The sequence below is a fragment of the Miniopterus schreibersii genome (assembly GCF_964146895.1).
Source record: "Miniopterus schreibersii genome assembly, chromosome: 5".
Classification (NCBI taxonomy): Eukaryota; Metazoa; Chordata; class Mammalia; order Chiroptera; family Miniopteridae; genus Miniopterus; species Miniopterus schreibersii.
This window is the reverse complement of record NC_138106.1, coordinates 15120101-15142835: the sequence shown is the minus strand read 5'-3', so window position 1 is coordinate 15142835 and position 22735 is coordinate 15120101. Positions and strand designations below refer to the sequence as shown.

The window sequence follows — 22735 nt, the reverse complement described above, 5'->3', positions numbered from 1 at the left end:
TGACTCAACAGATAAATACATTACATTCTAATTATTATGTGTGTTTGTATAATTAAATTGTTGAGGAATTTAAGCATTTTATAACAAAACCCAGTTTTGCCTCATTCAATGGGAAAGGATTAACAGACTTATTCCACCTATTTTAATTTTGATTAAAACTTTTTAATCATGTTTAAAATTGTTAAAAAAAGAAAATGCTTTTGAAATTTACAGCATACATAAATGAGGACTATAATTTGTACATTACAAATTGATACTATCATTTTTCCATGAAAAGAATAAACTTTAAGCAAACTTGTGCTTTTAAAATCATATTTCATTATATTGAAAATACGTAGGGTAAACAATAAGTAAATATAGAACTGATGAATTCCACTTTCTTTTTGGTTATTCTACAAATAATTATGGGGGATTACAAATACCCTAAATACTGATAACATTCAACTCAAATGTTTTATTAAGTTTATGAGTTATTGTTCCTAATTATTTTTTAAAAATAGCTCTTGTTCCTTTATGCTGCCTTAGCTAATGGGACATCAACTTTCACAGGCTTAATTAACATTTATAAACCTGTTTTCATGTTTCAAGATCCTTTAGTTGAAAAACATTATTTTAAATGTTATTTTTAGGAGCCATTAATCTCTACACACTTAATTATCTTATTAAGCTCATGCCAAATCCAAATCTCTTTTCAGCTTTCACTAGTTCATTGTGCAAAACCTAGTCGCTTCTTTAACAGCCATTCCTCCTTTCACTTTCAAAACTGTTAGTGAAAATAACACCGACCAGAATGAATGCATAAATGCAAACTATGAAACCACATTATATGTCATATGAGTAGCCTTGGGTGGGGCTCTATGAGTCTTCCAAGCCTTAAAAAAATAGTTTAAAAGGTTTTGCCCATTTTGATATTGTGTTTTCTTCTCGATCGTCTACCCTCACTCCCACCATCCACCCAGATGCTTCTCCTAGACAGCAGTTGTCTGATATTTCTCCTTTTGTGGTTGTTTTAGGGAAAAACTTAAAATGGATATGAGAAGTGAAGAAAGTGATCATAGGAGAAAATCATCTCAGGTAAAAATAAAATGCAAAAGAGCAATTAATATTTAACATTTTTTTAAAAACAAACAAAATAATTTTGACTGTTTAGTTATAAGAATTCGTTTCATATTCTCTATGAATCTAGCTGTTGGAATTTTAATAGATGGTTTGAGAAATTAGAATATTACCTACCTCTGTGAAAAATTTTTGTCTGAGTTTGTGAACAATATACTGTTTGAGTCACCTTGAATATATATCTACATATCCATACATATAACGTAGGTGAAGTACAGTTGACTAGGAAGTTGTTTAGGAAAAAGAAAATGTGTATTTTATCATTTGTTGTGCCATATAAAGGGAAGTAAAATCTGGTAGGAGGGAATAAACATATGATCTAATAAGACAATGAAACCAAAATATACATTTTTATAAGTATGATAAAACCCAAAACAGATACTACCATTTATTTCACTTCTAAATTTATGAATTTACGTTGAAATATTTTTACTATAATTGAATGCATGAATGTTGAATGTCGATGTTTTACTCATTAATAAGTATGAGAATAATTTGAAAACAAATAATGGTAAAAATTATGGAGATGGAATTCTGTAAAGTCTATAAAACCCATTTTATATTATTTATTTCAAAGCCTGCATATACACAGTAATTTTATGTAGTGCTACTATTTTTCACAATGAAGGTGTAATTGAAAAATGCTAAATATGTGGATATGAGTAAACGATTAATGATTGCACAAGTTATAATTTTGTTGCTGTTGAGCTTAGACTCTTAAAAATCATGTATGTGGCTGGCTTTATGTTTATTCTTGTGTGTTTGATCACGGTGTGGTGATTTAAGTATTTTTTAATAACTTTTTTACCCAACCTGTTGAGGACATGAGAGATGTATATAGCCATATATTATGTTTTAAGTATACCATTTTTGAAAAATAAATTTAAATACATGGTGTATAAGACAGAGGATGTCCTCTTTTATGAAATAGGTCTGGAGTATAAATGTTAGCGCGTAGTAGTAGTAATAATGCCATTAATGTGTGATTAATTTTAGTTTTCTGATATTTATTTATCCAAATATTGTTAATTTCAGTATTATTCCCACTATAGGCAGCTATGTATAATTTAGGACTTTTAAATAACTTCCTTCGGTACTCTGCTTAGTCAACAAAATTTTACTTGTTTTATGAGAAAGTTATATGTTACCAATTTCTTGAAACCACTAACCGGGGTTTTATAAGAATTAGAACAAACACAAGCTAACTCCTACACAATTAGCTTAATAGTTAATTTTGTCTTAATTATAGGCCATAACACTACATTCATTCCTCACAGTTACATAATTCATACATGCATGTATGGATTATTTTTTTTTTCCTTTTAAAACTCATCATTAGTTAGAATAGTCTAATTCTAAAATACTATTAAAACAAAGGTAATCTGTGAAAAATCTTGCAATATAGTATTTTTTAAATTCTTATGTATATAAACCTTCATTTAGTTTAGAATATTTATGAAGGCCTTTAACTGGGAATATGCATACTTAGAGCATTTCAGCATTTAAAATATTTATACTAAAGGATCAGTATTATTATTTTCACCTTCTAATTTCATCAGATATTTTCAACAAATTCTGCGTTAGTAAGGAGCCCACGTGAGATGTTGCCCATTGGCATAAACCCGTAGATCCGATCTTGTGGTGAAGCGGACCGCACAAGCTCGCTTCTATGGGTCTGTGTCAGTGTGGTAATCTGGCAAAAGGCTTGCACAGTGCTGCTACCTACCATTTCAGTCAAACTCCTGTAAAACTCCAGTTGATTAGCTTTGAAATAATTATATATTTTTTTGGTTTTTTATGTCTATATGAACCCTCATCTGTCTTACGAGGCAGGCTTTCATTGTTGGCCACTTAGAAGAGTTTGGAGCAAAGCCCTTCAAGTGTGAATGCACGTACAGTAAATTGCTTAAGAAACTTGGATTTTTTTATAGCAAGTTATGAACCAAGATCTGAATAAATCCTGTTCAGAAATGTCAGTCCACATCATAGTGGTTAGTGAACCTCATCAACTTCAATTAGAAACTTAAAGGCAATATTTGGATTTATGTGTTACTATTGAGCCCTTTTCTCTCAAAAAAATGAAGCTGAATGCTGTTGACTTTTCATATTATTAATTGCTAGTACAACTATGCCAGGAGAGATGTCAGAGGGCATTTTGTTTGACCTGTGCTGGAAAGCCAAGGGGCTAGGATAGCTCTAGTAGACAAGTATTCAGTTAATCGGTAAAATGTCAGAATATTCTATCTGCATCCTTGCCAAGCCCTTAGGTGTATGGCGCCATATATGGAGGAGCTGACTGAAGATATGATAAGGAATTTGAAGCGACAGTGGAAGCTGTGTGCATCCGGGTTGAGGTAGTAGGTTGTATGGTTTAGAGTTATACCCTGGGAGTTAACTGTACAACCTTCTAGCTTTCCTTGGAGCACACTTGAGCCATCGAGGAATTCTTCATCACTTTAATCTAATTGAGCCAATTTATGTGAGAGAAGGTAATGTGTCATGAGTATTTTGAATAATTTGAGCCTTTATTACATTAAGATGATCTTTTTGTTTCTAAATATTAGATTATTCCATTACATCTACTTGTAAACACTGGCAACATGGTATTTCTAATAGGTTGTTACTCAGTGATCAAACATGTTTAAGTACTGGCGAGCATTGACTTAAACTGCATTAATATGCAGCATTTTCATCCATAGATGCACAAAATTTGGCACTTAATTTCATAAACTCATCATTGGTCTTTCTTTATATTTTTATTGGCTACTTAGGTGTTACAGTTTTTAAAAAATGTCTGCCAGTGTCGATGGCTTCCATAGCACATTGTCTGATCTTTCTTATGACACATCACTTTCTTCCTTATGTTATGCTAAGTGCTTGCTTATTTTTTTCCATACTAGACTGTAAGCCCCATGAGGGCAAAGCCCATGCATATTTCTCATTGTATCCCTTGCAATGCCTTACCCATAATAAGAACTAAATATTTATTGGTGAATGAATGGAGTATAAGATCTTACTCTGTGATGATTTCTATTGAATATTTTTTATTGAATTACAACAGTGGTCACAAATCTGAGTTTTATTTACTGATTCTAAAATTTCCCTAAATTGAATTCCCAGACTGTCCTGATTCACATACTTGACTTATTTCTTGACTGTGTCAAGTGTGTCCACTCATCCTAGACATAAAATTTAAAATTTAGGAGTGCCTTTTATCTAGAATAAAAATAGAATAAATTCATGTTTATTAAGTTCATTACATTTATAATCTTAAATTTAGATTGTGCATATTTCTTTTGAATTTTTAAATTTCTTAATTTCCAGATGAATAGTTTTTATTTCAGCATCAATTTTAAAATTAGCTTTTTGTATTCTGTATATTTCCATTATCTTCTGCCCTTTATATTTGTACAGCTATATGTATTGAATAAACTAGAAACAACTAAACCAGAACCACATCAAGAAATTAAAAATAAATAAGCATAAGAAGTATAATTTGAGGTTTAAATCACATTTTTGTTTGAAGGAAAAACACCTACAATATTCTGTTTGTACAAAGCAAATGGATCTCTTTGGAATCCATTAGGTTGCTGTCAACTTTAGTGGCAGTGAATGGTGTAATTTATATAGAGAGGCTAATTTAGGTAGATTATCTTTCAGCCATGGAATTAAATAGTTGTAGATATTAGACCTAATTTAAACTCCAAGCATGAAACATTGAATACATAGGAAAAGATTTGTAGATACAAATACATTTTAAAAACTGTAAGACCTTGGCTGTGTGTTGATGAGCTGTCTAGAGAACACTCTGGCATTTCAGAATACCTCAAATTCTAGAATTTACCAACAAAGTTAGAGAAGAAGGAACTTTTGAGTCACCAACTAGAAGAACACATGAGCCTTAGAAAGTGAATTATCAATGATTTCAAGCAAAGTTATTTGACTGGTATGCAGAAGTTAAAGATTAATGGTTGCTAAGAAAGAAAAGTCTTTTTAAGGACTGATCATGAGACAATGAACAAGAGGCAAAAGATAGACAAGAGAGCAAGAAAAAGAGGTGGAGAGAGAATGGAAGGATGAAAAAGGGACTTCGCAAAGAGAAACAATGATGTGTCTAATAGTAGTAGTTCAACACAAAGGTGCAAGAAATAGAAAACTGAATGGTAAATGATTAAATGTTTGTGAACCGTTTAGCCTTTAAGAATTAGGATACCTTTCTTGTGTGTGAATGTATGTATCTGTGTGTATCCCAATACTTAGTGTATAGATTTGGGGACCAGGTCATGCACACAATGATGGCCCAAATAGAACACTATCGCCAATAAAGGCCTGTTTCCGTGCAGTGCAATAAAATATATCACAGAAGTTAACTATGATGTGTGGTATTAGGATAATCTCATAAAAATACTATGATAAATGCATCAAATTGTGAGTCTCTTATCTACTCAGTCTAAAGTGAACTGATATTATAAAAGAACGGCTGAAAACTGGCAAAAATGTAGCTATGACCCATTGTGTTAGTCATGCAGAAATCATAATTCTGAAAGGCAGAGTATATAATTAGTATCAATGAAGAAAATAAGGTGAAAATACTACATGGGAGATTTATGCTTTCATAGGTGATTAAAAATAAATTTTTCTCTTCCAGCTACGGGGACTATTTAATTTACTATATATTAATGAAAATATGTTAAATGACAGATGCACAAGTTGATAGGATTATTTTTTTAAAAACTAAGACTCAGGACCGTGGTTGGTGTCACTATCTAGAAATAGTTAAATTATGTCTAAGATGCTGTGGAGAAACATTGTATATTTAGAGAGTTAACATTTAATGGGGGAACAACTATGCAGACTCAATAATTCCTTTAAGAATTTTCAATGATCCCATTCTACTATATACTTGGGTTTCCACATTTGGTAACAGAGGAAGTGTGAAAATTCATGAAACAATTAAATATCAGTAAGTCATAATCTACTTAACCAATGTCTCTTGATATTTTGTAGACACTAAATCGTTATGTTCATAGTAGCTGGTTTACCTTAAACGCTTTGTGGAATGAGGCAGGAAATAGTTGGAGTGGAAAGGAAGGGGGGAGAGGAAAAAAGGAAATGAGGGAAGAAGGAAAACCAATTGCAAAGCAATTGATTGGGCCTTACCAGAAAAGTCTAATTTAGTTCATAATATCATGAACTAAATTGGCCAAAGTAACTATGAGGAAATCAGATAAATTACTTGGCAATTGGATGAGGTCTCCTTGACAACAATCCAGCGGTACATGAACTGTTATGAGAATAAATGAGTCACACTCTGTAATCATTTTGTTTCCTTTATTTCCTAGTATCAAAGGCTGGCTCACGAGCATAGGTGATTCCCCAAAATTCCCCAAATGATGCAATACAGGATTCTGCCACCCAGAGCATTATTTCAACCCCACACCTAGTTTCTCTTCAACAGAATATAACTCTTGAGGGCACTGATTTTGACTCCACCCATACTAGCCCCCTGAAAGATTCTTAGAGAAAGCCTGTGAATGATCATTAGATGCAAGTTCTGACATATCAAAAGAGCATTTATCTCTTACTTGTTTACTAATTCCTACCATTTGCTACTTCTTCCAAGCAAACCCGTTACTTGATAACATGTCTTTCAAGATTCCTGTATATCACCTCTCTATCCAAAAAGCCTTTACTCTTTCTCTAAAAGGACTTTTCTCAGTTTTGGATCCTCATAGCCCTTGCACCTTTGATTCCCAGGGTTTTTTTCTAACTTTCATGAATAGTAAGTGCAGGTGCCCAAAGGGACAGTGACTTAACTTTGTACCTCTTGCAATGGACATACTTTTTCTTAACTGTTAGATTGAGTTAAATTGTAGATCGTTTACGAGCAATGACGAAAACTTATACACCCCTTAAAATAAGCTATGCTTCATTAGTAAAGTCTTGTGTTAACCAAGATGTTTCTAGACTCTCCAGAATATATCATTATGAGATGAGGGATTTGTTAAGATTATCTATGAGGTCTATAAGCCAGACTTGATTAAGCATGTGCTATACCATTTGAATGTGATTTGTGAAACTAGCTAATCTTTATTATTTATAATAAATCTAAGCTCCTCATATACAGAAATACTTGCCTTTTTCAAAACTCACAACTCCTACCACAGTGCTCACCTTATAGGATGAATTCAAGAAGTCTTTGGTGAATGAACAAAAACATTTTAAATGAAATGAAAACTTTAGGTGATACAGTGGAGCAATTCTACATTTAAACTTTAAAATTTTAATTCTTCAAACTTAAAAAATTCAGAGATCAAGAGAAATTAGAAGTATCACTTTTAACTTATAAGAAGTCTGTTAGATGGAGGTCCTTGATTTTTAAGTTGGCACTGTTTTGTGTGTGCCTTTATTTTAAACCTCATACTATGCTGTGTGGAATGTGCAAATTAAATAAACTACCCATGTTTCCTCCCTACATCTGACTCCCCTGAACTTCCAATTCTGTCTCTCTTCACTCTGGAGGTCTTACTTGACTCCAATCATACTGAGCAGTGTGTTTCCCATTACTTTTTATATGTTTAGGTAATCTATAGTAAAATTAGATTGTAAGCTGTATAATTCATGTGTACTTTTACTTATTAGGCACTTAAATAGTACTTGATTGAAATTAAAAATAAAATTTAGATTTATAAATTGTAAGAACCTTAGAGATCAACTGGCCCATTTTCCAGATGACCAAATTGAATGTTTCATGGCCTTGCCAGGGTCAATCCACTAGTCTAGACACAGCTTAGATTTCTGTCCAGATCAATAATCTAGCCAAGATGAAATACTATATGCTTGCTATCAAGAGATTTTCAGGTAGTTTTCAATTGATATCAATAGATTGGGTAGGGTCATTAAATAAATTTTAATTAATTGATTGATATGAGATAATAAGGTTTTATTTCTAAAAATCTACATATAACAAAGTAACTTATCATCACACTCAAATGTGATAGAAATATAATTAATATTATTTAAAATGAACTCTGTATCCCTATATAGTTCTTTCTTTTCTTATTCTTCTATGCACAGAGAGAAAATTCTCTACCTTCTAGTTCCACTGTGAAACAGCCCCTTCTTCCACAGCTCTTCTCCATGGGAGAGGAGTATGGCCTAGCAGTTGGTGGTGTATCATAAGTAAAAAAGGGAATAAGTAAGAAAAAAAGTGCTCTTAATTAAGAGCATAGATCCATTAGAGCCATAGGGTGAACTGGTTGAATCTCTGGGCCCTTTGAAAATACTTACAGTACATTAAATGTGTGTGGGGGGTATTTTTCTGAGGAAAATGTCCCAGGTCTTGTCGGGTTATTTCAGTAGTCCCTTGATTTCTCAAAAACTTAAGAATAACTGCATTTGGGTTACTGTTTAATACTTTTTGAGGTACCAGTAGTTAATTAAGTAGTAAACTTGATAGCATTGAAAGCCTTCTCTTACAAATATTGTAAATCTGTCTATCAATCTACCTATGCATTGATCCACATATACTTGAAATTATATAGTTTATATATGGAATTTAATATGTAAAATTATAATTAAATATTGTACAACATATAATGTGTATATAATTTAATTAATCATATGTATAATTTATTTAATTGGTTAAACCTCTGGATCATAGATGAGAAAAGAAAGAATAGTTCAGTTTCTTGGAATCGCTCCATAAAATGAGATAGCTAAAATCACTGTTATATTAAATTTGAACGTTCAACTTAAATTATTGGAAAAATCATAAAAATATAGATTGAGCAATCCCAAACATATCAGGTAGGATGGCTTCAACTGTGAGAGTTTTGGTCCTCTGAAATGTGAGAACACCACAGTCAGGGGTTTATATAATTTCCTACAACCACATAAATGGTAAATCCTAGCGCTGAAACAAATGTGTCTTATACCAAAAGGAGTCGATTTCAACTACTTTGTTATTAGACCTCCAGGGACAGAGGCTCAGCCACTTGAGAGCAGTAGGTACACACAGTAAAAGTTTGAAAAACTCGCTCTTCTTCATTTACAATAAAAGTCCAGCTTCCCCAGTCAAAACTTCCTAGACAAATGTTTCTTGCCATTTAGAGATCCACGCAACAAAAATCCAATGAGTTCTTTTCTGTTTCTGATTTTTCGAAACATAGAACAGCATGATGTTGCTAGGCCTCCCTGACAACAGCAAGTATATTTATTTCTTAACCGGGAATTTATCAGCTCAGTGTGGCAAAATGTTTATTTGATGGTAAATATTGAGCTGCATCTATTACATAATGATCACTTCTGTTTTTAAAGTCTAAGTGTTTCAAAGTGAGGGGGTACAATAAACAGACTACTTGAGATTAGCTGATTGGTATTTGAGAAATATCTGACATTGTTCCATGCATAATCTAGGGACTCAGAGAAGACCTTTTTTTTTCTCCCTTTCTAATTAAATATTAGCTTGACACTGCTTATTAGTCATTGCCTGGCTCTGGTTTTTTTAAGACCTCTTAGAACAGTGGTTCTCAACTTTATTGCCTGAGGACTTGAGAGAGGGGACTGTGTGGCAGAGGTGAGAGTGATTTGAAAAAGTCCTCACTGTTTTTCAGATCTTAAGTCTGCGTAGACACACAGTCCAACAGGCATCATTCTGTGCTATAATTTCAGAGGTCCCCAGAGAGGTCACCCCTGCTCCAAAATAGCTTGGTCTTCCATTGCACATTCAACTTATCATATCATTATTGACCATTCCCTGTTCCACAGAAATACAGAGATTGAACTTCAGCCCTGGAGTCAGGCGCACCTGAATTTATAACAAATATATGTCAAACACTACTACAAAAGCTGATCTTTTCATCACTGCTGTGTGATCTTCATCTGTAAACTGAAAATGATGACACCAGTATTACAAGATTTTTGTGAGGATTAGAAGATTACATTTATTTGGCATTTAGCAAGCTTGGTGTCTAGTAGATAGAGTTGGAAAATATATAATTATGACCATCATTACACATATTACATGGTGCAGTGTATTGTTTGCTTATAAATGCTCCGCAGGTCCGGTGCTGTGGAATTTTCATAGAGCCAGCCACAGGAAACACTGGAAGGAGGCTGTTTTCTTTGAGACCGCCCCCTTGATTCCTGAGCATCATGGCTTTACTGCCTGGATTTGCTATTTTTGAGTAAACCACATGTCAGATATTCTTCTCATTGTCGACTCATGGTAGACAAGTCTTACTTTTTCCTCCCGATATAATAGTCCTTCCTCTTATGTCTGAAGTTAAGTCCTTTCCTTTTGGCATCACTTTTCTTTTTTTAACTTATCTTTATTGTTGAAAGTATTATAGATATCCCCCATTGATCCCCTCCACCCCGCATCCCCCCCCCAGTCCCTCACCACACTATTGTCTGTGTCCATGGGTTATGTATATACGCACGTAAGTTCTTTGGTGTCTCCCCACGCCCGCTTTCCCTCTGAGATTCCTCAGGCTGTTCTGTGCTTCGGTGCCTCCGGATCTTGCATCATTTTTATTTTGAAAACATAAGCAATCTGTCACCACTGTTTATTTACAAATAAAGTGCTTAAGTGCCTTAGTTTTCCCATCTGTAAAAAGGGGTAACAATCCTTTCCTGTTGCACTTCTCCAGACTCTTGAGAAAATAAAAATATGTAATGCAAACAAAAAAGAAGAAATGAAATAAAACATCAGCATTCCCACAAATAGAAAGTTAACCCATTTAAACTTATCTACAGGAAATTTTATAAACAGATTTCCAGGGAAGGAGAAGTAACGAAGTATTTTTCAATTGTTCATTCCCAGAAGATGTCTCTATCAGTCTCTCAATACCTCTCCTTGTCTCTGTCTCTGTCTCTGTCTCTCTCTCTGTATCTTTCTCTGTCTGTATATCTCCCCTTCTTCTATTCCCTTCTCTCTTCTGTGTTCTTAGATCCTGTTATTTCAATTGCTTAACTGTTTGCATTTCTGTATCCATTACTGTACTTGAGTTCCTTTTTTAAAATCTAGCCAAGTACCAAAAGTAAAAAAATATATATTTACTAAATAAACAAATGAATTCTTGGATTAATTAAATCAATTAATGTAGACTTTAGTTAATATGTAACTGGAAGGTATTAGCTTATAATTAATATATTAATTGTCGGCCTTCATAGGAAGCAAGGTCAGTCCTCTAATTTCTTCTTAACAGGTTTTTTTCCTAATGCTGATCGTTCCTTATAAGCGAGGGCACGCACGCCATGCCCCTGTGATAAGATTGACTTATTAAATATTTCTCCCAGAAAATTGGGTATGTCTCTATGTTTCATAACTGAGTTGTTTGGGGTTTTTTTAGTCTGTAGAAACTAAATTTATTCTGTCATGCAGTGAAAGCATTTTCAGTAATTTTATTGTAACCAATTTTCAGTTTAGGGAACAGACAGGAGGTTTTTGAACGGGGTTCAGAAGTTTGTGAGGTTTTGAGCATGGTTCATTTTCTCTTTTCTCAGACTGAACAGAGTACTATGCCAGGGGGCTGGGTGGTTTCCCAAAGCAGGATAACTTCCAGAGGGGAAATAACATAGGTTTCTGAAGTTCAGTGGGATAAGGCACCCTACGGCCTGCTGCCCATTAACCACTGCTCTGATCCTGTCCCACAAAGCTACAGTGACCACACCGCCTTCCCAGGCCCTGGATGTGAGCTTACATACTCTCTAGGAAATAGCATCTTTACCTACTTGGCCCTAAGCACCTATTGTTTCCTTTATGGTGTTGTCAGAGATTTCAGGAGCTGGGATAGTGACCGTGCCCTGCCCATTTTTCAACTGATTGTTTTACTTATGACTATGAAAGTGCTGTGGTCTTCAGAGTAGGTCTTTTCAAATTTGGTATATGGTTGTCAGGTGTGGGAAAGGTAGACCTTTCTTTGCTTAGATAGTTTCATTACAAAGCATGGGCTTTAGATAGAGGGCTGCAACATTTAGCAAATAAAAATAGGGGATGCCCAGTTAAATTTAAATTTTAAATAGACAATAATTTTTTAGTATTGCTATGTCTGATAGTTCATGTTATTTTTGTTGTTTATCTGAAATTCACATTTGACTTCGCAACCTATATTTTTATTTGGCGATTCTTTTTTAGATAATATTCTTCATAATAAAGTGTCTTATCCCATTTCTCCATATATGCTCCACTCATGCTAAATAAGGAAGTAGAAGCTAATAAAGAAAACAGAATAACATTTATCCATGAAATATCTGGGAAGAACATACGAAAGTAATATAATATTTTATATTAAAATAATAGAAAATTGGAGATAAACTTTTTTCCTAAATGTTAGAATTATGTAAAATAAACATTAGGCTACATTATTTTACATGATTAAGCAACATAGTTTAGCAAATGACGTTGAATAAATGGAAGCCAGTTGATAACATTAGCATAAAATTCAGGGGATTAAAAATTTGTTATAATGTTTCCCACCCGGGCCTGGCTCAGCCGTTGAGCATCGACCTAGGATCCAGGAGATCGCGGTTCGATTCCTGGTCAGGGCACATGCCCAGGCTGCGGGCTCGATCCCTAGTCGGGGGCGTGCAGGAGGCAGCCGATCAATGACTCTCATCATTGATGTTTCTCTCTCTTTCTCCCTCCCTCTCCTTTTCTCTCTCTGAAATCAATAAAGATATATATATTTTTTAAATTGTTAGAATGTTAAAGACACATTACCTGGTACAGTCTGTGATATTTTAAGCTGTCTTTGCATTAGTTAAGACAGATTTTTTTGAAAGTTCAGGAGGGAAATTTTTCCAGAGAATGAGCATTCCATTTAAAGCAGTTTCACTTCTGAGTTAATATAAATGAAGCATTGCTTGTTTTCCACGTGATCTGTCGCTATCAGGTACTTTAGAATCTTTGCTAACTTTTGAAAAATCAGTTTCCATCACAACATAATTTTTATAGACATAACCTATGCTATGTCTGTTTTTGCCCTAGACTGGGATGAATATTTTACATGGTGCCTAGAAATTGGTGGTACTCTCTCACCTTTTGGCCTATGTGGCAGTTTCTCTCCTCAGCCCGATCTTTTCCTTCCTGACCATCCCCACTGCTCAGTGGCATCCAACCATTCCCGTTTTGCTCAGACCCCCACCAGAGCCAAGTTTCCCAGCTGGGTCTTCTCCCCACACTCATCAGCCCCAAGTTTCTTTCTGTCCTTGCAGCCTTGGACAGAGAATAACAGACCTGGAGACTTTCAAAGTGTCACCCATCAACTCACACCAGGCACACGCATGCTTGTCCACGTGTTCACACGCAATGAATCTTTTCATTTTATGAGGCAATTTGTCCTATCAACTTGGCCCTGTTCCCTTTATTTTATAGGGAAGGACATAAGCACATAAAGATCAGGAGATTGTTTTCAAAGTCACATAGTCACAAGTCAAGGCTGGAACCTTGATGCCTTCATTAAATCAATCTTTTTCAGAGAGTTAAGATCTTCCTCTGTCCTATGGGATCCCATGGCCACAGAATGTTGCTGCTGGTGGTGTTTTGTGTATTTGTGTGTGTGTTGTTGGGTTTGTTTGTTTTTTAAGAATTAAATGAGAATTTAAAATATCTAGCTGAACCGCTTATTGTGGGCTCTCAGGAAATGTTCCCTCTCCCCATTTTCACTAACAGACAATTGGAATTTATTAATTTATTAGAAGACCTGACTTTGGTGGGGGATAAGAAACTATTCATTCCTTGATCTCTGCTTACTTTGCTTTTTGACACTGACAATTTTATTTAACCTTTTTGTTCCTGGACATAATTCTTTGTCAGATATAAATGTTCTGTGATTATACATGTTTTCTATGTTAGCTGTTTAACTACACATGTGAAAGTAATATAGGTAATATAAGGCTTCTTTGATTATTTTAAAGTAAACTATGGAATATTTTTAAGTAATTGGATTTTTTTAAAAATGTCTTATATATCTAAGTTAGATTTTTTACTCAGTTTCACAATATTTCTCATTGACCTTCATTTAAGCCTCTGGCTTTCTTTTACCTCCTGAAGCTCCTTCCCCTCTGTGTAAGTTCTTACTCAAAGAATAGTGTATATTTTGCAAAAGTTTTATTATCTTGTATACACAATAAAGTTTACATTACTTGCAGGACATTAAGGAACTTTACAATCTGTTTCCAGGGTACTGACATAAACTTATGTCAGGTGCCCCCTCCATCTCCTGGGCCCATCTCTTTCCAGCCCATACCCGTGCACACTAAATCCAGTCACACTGGGGCTCCGTGCCCAAAAGGAACTCATGAAAGTGTTTGTAACAGAAGCGGTAAGGTGCATAAGCACAGGCTTTGGAAGGAGGCAGCCAGAACACAAATGTGACTGTATCATTTAGTAGCTGTCTCTCTAAGCCTCGCTTGTTTTATCTAAAACCAAGATAATAACACAGCGTAGAGCTCCGGTAGGAATTAATGAGGTAGCATAATTTAAATTATGTTATCCATTGTTGGTACATGGAAGGCAGTAGGTGGAAGCTATTGTGATACCATAAAGATGAACACAAAAGCTTTGATTAATTTATTCTTTTCGTCTAAAAAGTTTTTCAATTACTCTTCCTTTTGGCAATACTGCATTCATTCCTGAATACCTGCTTATTCCGATATTCGCATCAATATGCAATTAATAATGTTTAAGTTGCATGTTCTGGCAACCCTACTCCTTTACTTCTAACTTGATATTGTATCTTCTTCTATTCTTTAAATGGTAACTTTAAAAAAAGCAGTCATAGGTAATGAGTGAAGGGGACTTTTGCAATCATATACTCCAGTATTCTTATTTAATAACTAAGAAAACTGAAGTTCAAACTCATTAATAACATAGTTATTGCAATTATTTGTATAATATCTGCCTCCCTAGTTGTCTGTGAATTTCCAAAAAGTTGGAAACTGTATATATTTCATTGGCTTAGTATTCATAATAACTGGCACAGGGTAGAACCACAGTGGTGGATATTTCTGGAATAAGTGAATGTCATTAAACCACTTCTGGCCAGACTTCTGAATTCAAAGTTAGTGCTCTACTCTATTTCCTTCCTTCACACCTCATCTTATTCTCCAGATTCACTTACTGAAAATCTCTCTTCAAAGCTTTGATCACGCTAGAGTGGCCCATATAAAGCTGATCTTTGGAAGATCCAAGAACGCTCCTGGTCCTGTAGTACAATCGCTTAACTCACGTTGCAGTTGCAGTGATGCACATTCCAAGAGGCAGGCCCAGGGGACACTGAAGCTGCAACAATATTATTTTCTCCTGGTAAAGCTGATCTGGACACGCGACCTATGCTCCTGACAACAGACAGTGCTTCCTTTTGTCTACCAGTGGATTGCTTCATCGGTTACTTTATATGAACACCTATTTTGTGATGGTCTTGGCTGTCTGCAGGCTACTTTCATGCTTGTTACCTCGTTTCTGTTTCTGCTCCATATTAACCCAGGGAGAAGCAGTGGTGATTCAGATCCGTGTTTACAGATGTGAAAACTGAGGTTTGGTTTTCCCATCCCGGCATTCTTCCACTGCACAGTTTTGCCTCTCGTTGCTCGTTTAGGGCTGCCTTAGACCTGTGGCGGAGCTAGTCTACACCAGTAGAATCTTGCACACTTTTTATCCTGTAGTGTGAGAAACCTAATATTCTTCCACGTAAGTTCTAGCAAAATTCCAAGAAGAGTCAAGGGCCAGAGAGCCACTGAGTGCCCATGCTAAACGCCCCTTCAGTTCCTGAAAATAAACAGCTGGCTCGTTCTGACCGTGGGCTAGGGATGCACGCTCTGCGTTTAGTAATTAGCACTTGAACCGAGCAATAACCTTCAATGAGTCTCACCTCCCTGCTCAGGGACAGAGACATCAACAAACAGAGACAGAGTAGGCTCCATTATCAGTTTGTCAGAGTTGCAATCATTTGTTAGATGTATGGCCTTAAACAGCTTCTTTATCTTCTCTGTGCCTCAGCAGCTTCATCGGTAAAGTAACGTCAACCTCAAAGGTTGTGGAAAAGGGCGAGTGAAATAACAAATGTAGCAGAGCAGTGCTTGGCTCACAGTGAAGTTCATAACTCTGTGAACATTCAAAACAGTTTCGTCCAGTCTGAGTCGATCACTGAAACTATGATCATAGTTTTATTCCTGTAAATAAAGACAAACGCCTTTTAAAACAAGAAAAAAAGGGGCTCAGAATTCTTTTTTGTCTATCACTAAGTGATTTTAGTTTATTCCATTTTCAGAAGAAGCATCTTTGTCAATTTTGATCTTGGTGGCAACTGAACATATCTCCTCCAGCATTGTTGGCGTTGCATTGGGAATATATATAACCTTATGTTGAAAGTATAATTACAAGTATCAGATTCTCTCTTGATACCTGCTTGAAATTCACCCCTCTGGGGTTCTGTGTTAATAACGAAGGGTGGAAATTTGCTGTAAGCATTCAGGTTTGATTTAGACATAGGTTAACATTGTTTGCCTATAATATATTTAACATTCTAAAGCTGTTTTCTGATTTTATCATATCTATTGTAAAACTAACAATTATTAATCACTCCCATTTTTCTATTAAAGCAGCTAGGACACAACAAAGCAGAGTACGGATATAGCTTAATATAGATGAGTGCTGGAAAATTGCAAAGCCTTTTTTCTTCAAGATAGTGGAAAATATTCTGTGTAGGCAAATTGTCAGTAAAAAGGAAATCTGGACCTACGAGGTAATCTCATATAAATATTAATATTCCTTACATGGCCAGTCCTTCTAGCATTTCATTTTTCAAATGCACTTTTTACAAACATGTAATATTATGGTCCATTACCAGCCACTAATGGAGGATTTTATGACTAACTTTTGCACCAAAAATGATTATTTGCTGTGTGAGGATAGATTTGCAAAACAAGATATGGTAGCATTTAAATGGCCACTTATTTTTAGTAGAAGACTGCCCTAAAACTTAGATTGTCATCTCATGGCTTCATTAGCTGCAGCCCCAGATGAGCGTCTCTTGTACTTAAGGAGAATAAGGGAGGCCAATTTGATTAAAAGAGGCTGTTTCTTGTCATTAGGAAATTTGGGGATGGAAAATAATAACTTCTGTAATAAATATATGGTTTCAAATCATAGTTTCAACCTTGGTTTGAAATCCAAGGTAATTAGCAATTTATTTCTTACAGGAACCAAGAAGGCACCAGATTTTTCTACTGTATGTTTTTTTCTTTAGTTTGGTTTGGTTTGGTGTTTTTAGAGAGAGAGAATAGTAGTATGTATGATTTTTAAGAGGTCAAACTGAGCAAAATGAATTATTGCATTTATGGTGTGACTATTGTGGGAAGTATTCCTTAGCCCATTTCTTCCTTTCAACCCATGACATTGTTATTTTAACACATTTTCACACATCAAAATTTCTAGAAAAATACCTAAAGGTCTCATCTTATAACAACATTATAATTCTTTTTATCTTATTTTTCTTTGATTTGTTGACTGTCTGGACCCATTAGAGCTATTTTAAAATTGTCTTCCCCTATTGATGTTGCTACAGTCCATTGCCAACGTTGATACCTGACAATAACGATGATATAAACAATGATTCAGTGAAACATAGAATTTACATTTATATTTTAAATAGTGCTTAGGAAATTCCATTCTTAGTCTAGCATTCACACACTGAAATGGAAGGTGATAATGAATAAGGTTTTTTTTTAACTTCTAGTATTGACCCATACTTACTTTGAGTGTTCATTTTATAACTCATCTCCACTGAAACTCTTTCATACATCGTTTTCATCTTGCTCAAGATACAAGTGAGGAGGGTAAAGGAAACATTTGTTAAATAAAATAAAAGTGACCTCCTGAAGCCACATTGCTAGGTTATGTCTATGCCGAGAAGCAAGCCTAGGTTTGCTGATTTGCACATGTGCTTTGCACGACTCCTTTAAGGAAGTTAATGTTTTAAGACAACTGACCTTAGTACATGGTTTACATCTTTACTTGTCAACACAAAGTATAATTCACACTCTTATGGTGTTTACATAAAACTTACAAAATATAAATGCTAATATGACACCCAATGTGTGAAGCTTAATCACAAATAGTAATATAATGTGGCAAAAATTCATTAAATTGCTAATTCTGTCAATATAAATATTTCTGTGACTAGGATCCTTTTTACCTTAAGGAAGCCACATAATACTGGCAGTTAATGAAAGGGGAAGCCAATCAATGGTAAGATGCTTTCAAATTTTTAAAAAATTAAGTGTATTGGGGTGACATTGGTCAATAGGATCATATAGGTTTCAGGTGTGGGTTTCTATGTTACAAGATCTGTATATTGCACTGTGTGCCCACCACCCAAAGTCAAATCTTTTAAATTTTTGAAACGAATTCAGCAATATGCAATATATTCAGCAGCATTATTAACAAGTTTCATTTGCATCACCAGGATGGGATACTGCTCTCTTTGACTGAACATGTGCTAAAATACAAAAGCGTAAATAAGGTCGTATGAGTTAGGAGAATATTAGAAATGTAGGTCCAAACAGAAAACTTTCTACGTGATGGAAGAAAAAAATAACTTAACTTAGATATTTTTCTAAAACAGATGAGCCCTAAAGAAAGATTACAAAAGCATTATTGTATGATCTTTGGGATAAGGCTGGGACTTGTGGAATCTAAGAAGCTCCCCATACACACATAGCAACAGGCTCTCACTCTTCCTTCCTGGTCTTGGCATCGCTTCCTTCATTGCCTGAAATATTTACCTGACATTTATCAGCCTTGGAGATCACATTCTCCAGGAACCCTCCCCACACTCCTCAAGACTGTGGTAAACACTCACCAGCGTATTCCTTAGCATCCCCTACTTTGCCCAACCTTTGTCACAATATGATTAGCAGATGTTACGGCGACTGCCCGTTTAGCCGGTGTTCTCCTCGGCTGGACTCTGAACTCCACGAGGAAAGGAGCAGGATGTCCCATTACTTAGCCCAGGGTTTCACACGTAGCAAGTGATGGGCTCTGACTGCGGAAGGGATAGCAAATTAACTAAGCCCCGTGCAATTATTTACAGGTTATACACACGAGATGTCTTTTCAGGCTCTTTACAACTCCTTATTTCACCCATATTACAGATGCGAAAGCTGAGGCTCACCAAGGCTAAGAGGCAAGAGGCCACACACCATAAATGGCAGAATGAAAAAATCAGGCCTATTCTCTCTCCTCGATTTTTCTTCATTCAACAGTTTCACGCTGAACATCCTTTATTTGCCAGACGTGTCAGAGCTGGAGACCCAGAGATAAATAGGTTAAGACCTCCTGAAGCTCTCTGCCTAGTCAGAGAAATAGACTATAAACAGTAATTATAATACAGTGTGATAAGGGCTTTGACTGAACAATGTACTCTTGTGTGGAGAGATTTCACAGAAGGAATAAAGACTGTGTATATTTATTTGCCTTATTTTTAAATTTTATTTTTAATATTATTTTAGCACCATTTTATGTCTGAATGGTTAGTATAGAACCACTCTAATTCAGAAAAAGGTAGACAGATCTATGCAAATAAATGAAAGTTCAAATATTGCCATGCAGTTTCTCTGCTAAATAGTTTTCATTGTTGTTCATATTATACATTAATTAGAATATCAGACAAAAGTCTATATAAGATGTAATCCGTGTTAGTTTTAAAACACTTGCTTAGGAAAACCGTTATCATTGTCAGTTATATAACAGAATCCTGAGATAATTCTCAAGAGATAATGACAGTAAGCCAACTAACAGGATTAGATGAGTGGAGGAGCCAGGGTAGGAGTGCAATATGGCCTGAAGACGGTTTAGGGTGAGTCGGGAACTCAAAAGACTGTTCTAGGAAGCAGCTTGTGCCTGAGTGTGGATCCGAAGTACATCTGCTTTTTTTTTTTTAAGTCTTTTAAAGGAAAATTAGTTGACTGGATTAAAAGATTCATTTCACTTTTCTTAGTGTTTGAACTATGCTTCAGAGGAAAGAAAATAGTGATATTTCATAATGGCAATTAAAACATTTTACTGATTGAATGAAAAGTAGGTAACTGTCAATATATAGCATGTCTGTGTGCATTACTCGCTAATCGCCAAGCCGTTTAAAATGAAAAGCTGGTAAAAAAACAGGCCAGGAACATACCAGTTTCTCAAAGGAATTTCCATGAGGAAAGGGGCCTTGCCTTATGAGTTGTTGGTGTAAGAGCTCCTAGTCGAAAGGTTTCAACCAAGATGAGATGACTCTCTCAACTGAGAACTTTATTCTATAATTTTAAAATAGAATAAACAAAGCGAAATGTAAAGAGACCTAAACCAAATTGTGGATAAAATGAAGCTTTGCTTTAAAAGCTAGTTTCAGAAACCCAAGAGTAGTCAGGAATCAGCGAGTAAGAGCAAGGAAACCCGCTGAGTGTTTAAAAGTAATTCCTGTGCAAATTGCCACTTATATAAATAGTCATGAGGATGTCGAGTACAGCATGGGAATGCAGTCAGTAACATTGTAATAACCATATAGGTCAAGATGGGTACTAGACTTATCGGGGTGATCACTTCCTGTGTCTAATCACTGTGCTGCGTACCTGAAATTGATATGATATTGTATGTCAACAGTAACTGAAACAAATTTGTTAAAGGAAACACCCCGAACGGTGCCACAATTTGTCCTCGATGCTCTAGCCAGTCGGCTGAGCACTGAGCAAGTTTCAAAACTCCTGGTCTAGGACTCCTTTCGGGACATCATGTTTAAATGATACATATTTATGTAAGTCATTCTCTTGGCAATGCATTATGAAAATATTACCCACACATTTAATAAATAGAATGCCTGCTTCCTACTGAAGCAGCCTAACCAGTGCAAATGGGTAGAAGCCAAGAAGGGGGCAGTCACCCCGTCCAAGCATCTAAAGAATCCGCATTCAACACATTCCAGGAGCACCTCCCCCGCTGGCCACTTTGCTCGGCCAGTGGTTACCCACCTCAAACCATGCTGTGCAAAAATTAATGGGAGGGGAAAAAAAGAAATCATTTTCGGGAATTGTCAAAGTTGCTCCATCCACACTGGTAACCTTTTCCCTTGTAATCAGGAAAAAGAAAGTCATCTACCCAAAAGTTTCTGGTAAAGGAAGTAGAGAGCTATGCAGAGATAAACACAGCAGTCCACGTAGAATTTGCTAAATAATGTTTCCTTCTAGGCACTCTTTATAATTATTTGGTTAAATCCCCATCTGACCACCTTCAATTGAATGCTTTTATTTCCCAATGATAAGAATGGAAGAGGAGTTGTTTCACTGTAGATTAAGGCTGCCCCACCTCTGGTTTAGTAACGCGAATGGCATCGTAGACAAAAAACCCTGCCGTTAAGCGTGTTCACAGACCATCCGATTGCTACATACAAATCAAGCATGTCAGGAAACTCACCCTACCCTTAATGGCTAGACACAGGAAATAAGCAAAGTGGGCTAATTATACTATGTCAGTAGTTTTTGCTACTATGTAGATACTTGTGGATACCCATCAAAGGACATAAAAACTTCATGTATGTAAATCACTTGCTCACAGTTCCTTTACTTTCTATCAATGCCATCTATGTTTTTCTTAGTAAAGTCACAAAACTTATGCAAAATTTTAAAAGCTAAAAATTAACCCCTTATAACTAAAATTTCTACTGTACCAAGGCAAGATAATTATAGTGAGGTCTAGTAATTATCTGTGTTTAGCATGATTTTACTGTAAATTATGTTGTTTTATGTGTTAACACCTATCTTAAAACATATTTGATCACTTTTCCAGCAGAGAGGCATCATGCTTCAATTTTTTTAAAAACAATTTTCATTTTCTACCTTCATATTCTAAGGGAATCCTAATTTAACATCTACTTTTCATTATGGTCATATGTTAACTTGAGGTCAAAATCCTGCTTTTAATAGTCCCTCCCTTTTCTAAATTAGAGATGTAGGAATATGGAAGGGTGTGTTTGCGTTAGAACAAGCCCTAGGAATATTTTGGTCTTGCTTGTAAGATCAATCATTTATGTAAATATTTTATAAAATATTCTAAAATAAATGGCTGTAATCTTTGCTTGTCATGTTTTTTATTGAAAGCGATTTTTTTACTAAAGCTACTTGACTCAGATTTTTAAGGCAGTTCATTCTAGTCCACATTTCATATGAAAAATGGTTAATAAGACAGGTTATTTTTATGGGACCAAAAGCTAGAAATAAACTTATCTCAAAATAGCTGTATTTCTTTGTCATTCTGCCAAGTGGAAAAGGTTTTCCCTGCATGGTGTTTTTCTAATACTAAAGCTATGTAATTTTGGTTTGTTTGTGTGTGTGTGTTTATATATTTCAAACTTTTGGCATTTGTGATCATCATTAATAAGTAGGATAAATTAACTCTTTAAGTGTCTTGCCTTTCCTAATTATCTACAGAAGATATAAGTTACAGGTCAAGGCTTCCATTGAGAATTTATCTATTTCTTTTGGTCAGTTGAGGGGCACCAAGAAATAGGAGAGAATATATCAGCATCATTCTGAATAACATTTTGGTGTTGAAACCATGTGGCCTGTTGGTCTGTTC

General features: G+C 35.3%; 1 long non-coding RNA gene across 2 annotated transcripts in view; it reads left to right on the top strand.

Annotated features, from left to right (window-relative positions):
• Positions 1-22296, top strand: part of LOC308557431 — a 255127-nt gene extending 232831 nt beyond the window's left edge. For both annotated transcript variants that reach the window (XR_013998835.1, XR_013998836.1), the window contains 2 exons: positions 1014-1074; positions 19276-22296. This is a non-coding gene — a long non-coding RNA (uncharacterized lncRNA). The remainder of the gene's footprint in view (positions 1-1013; positions 1075-19275) is intronic.
• The last annotated feature ends 439 nt before the right edge of the window (positions 22297-22735 follow it).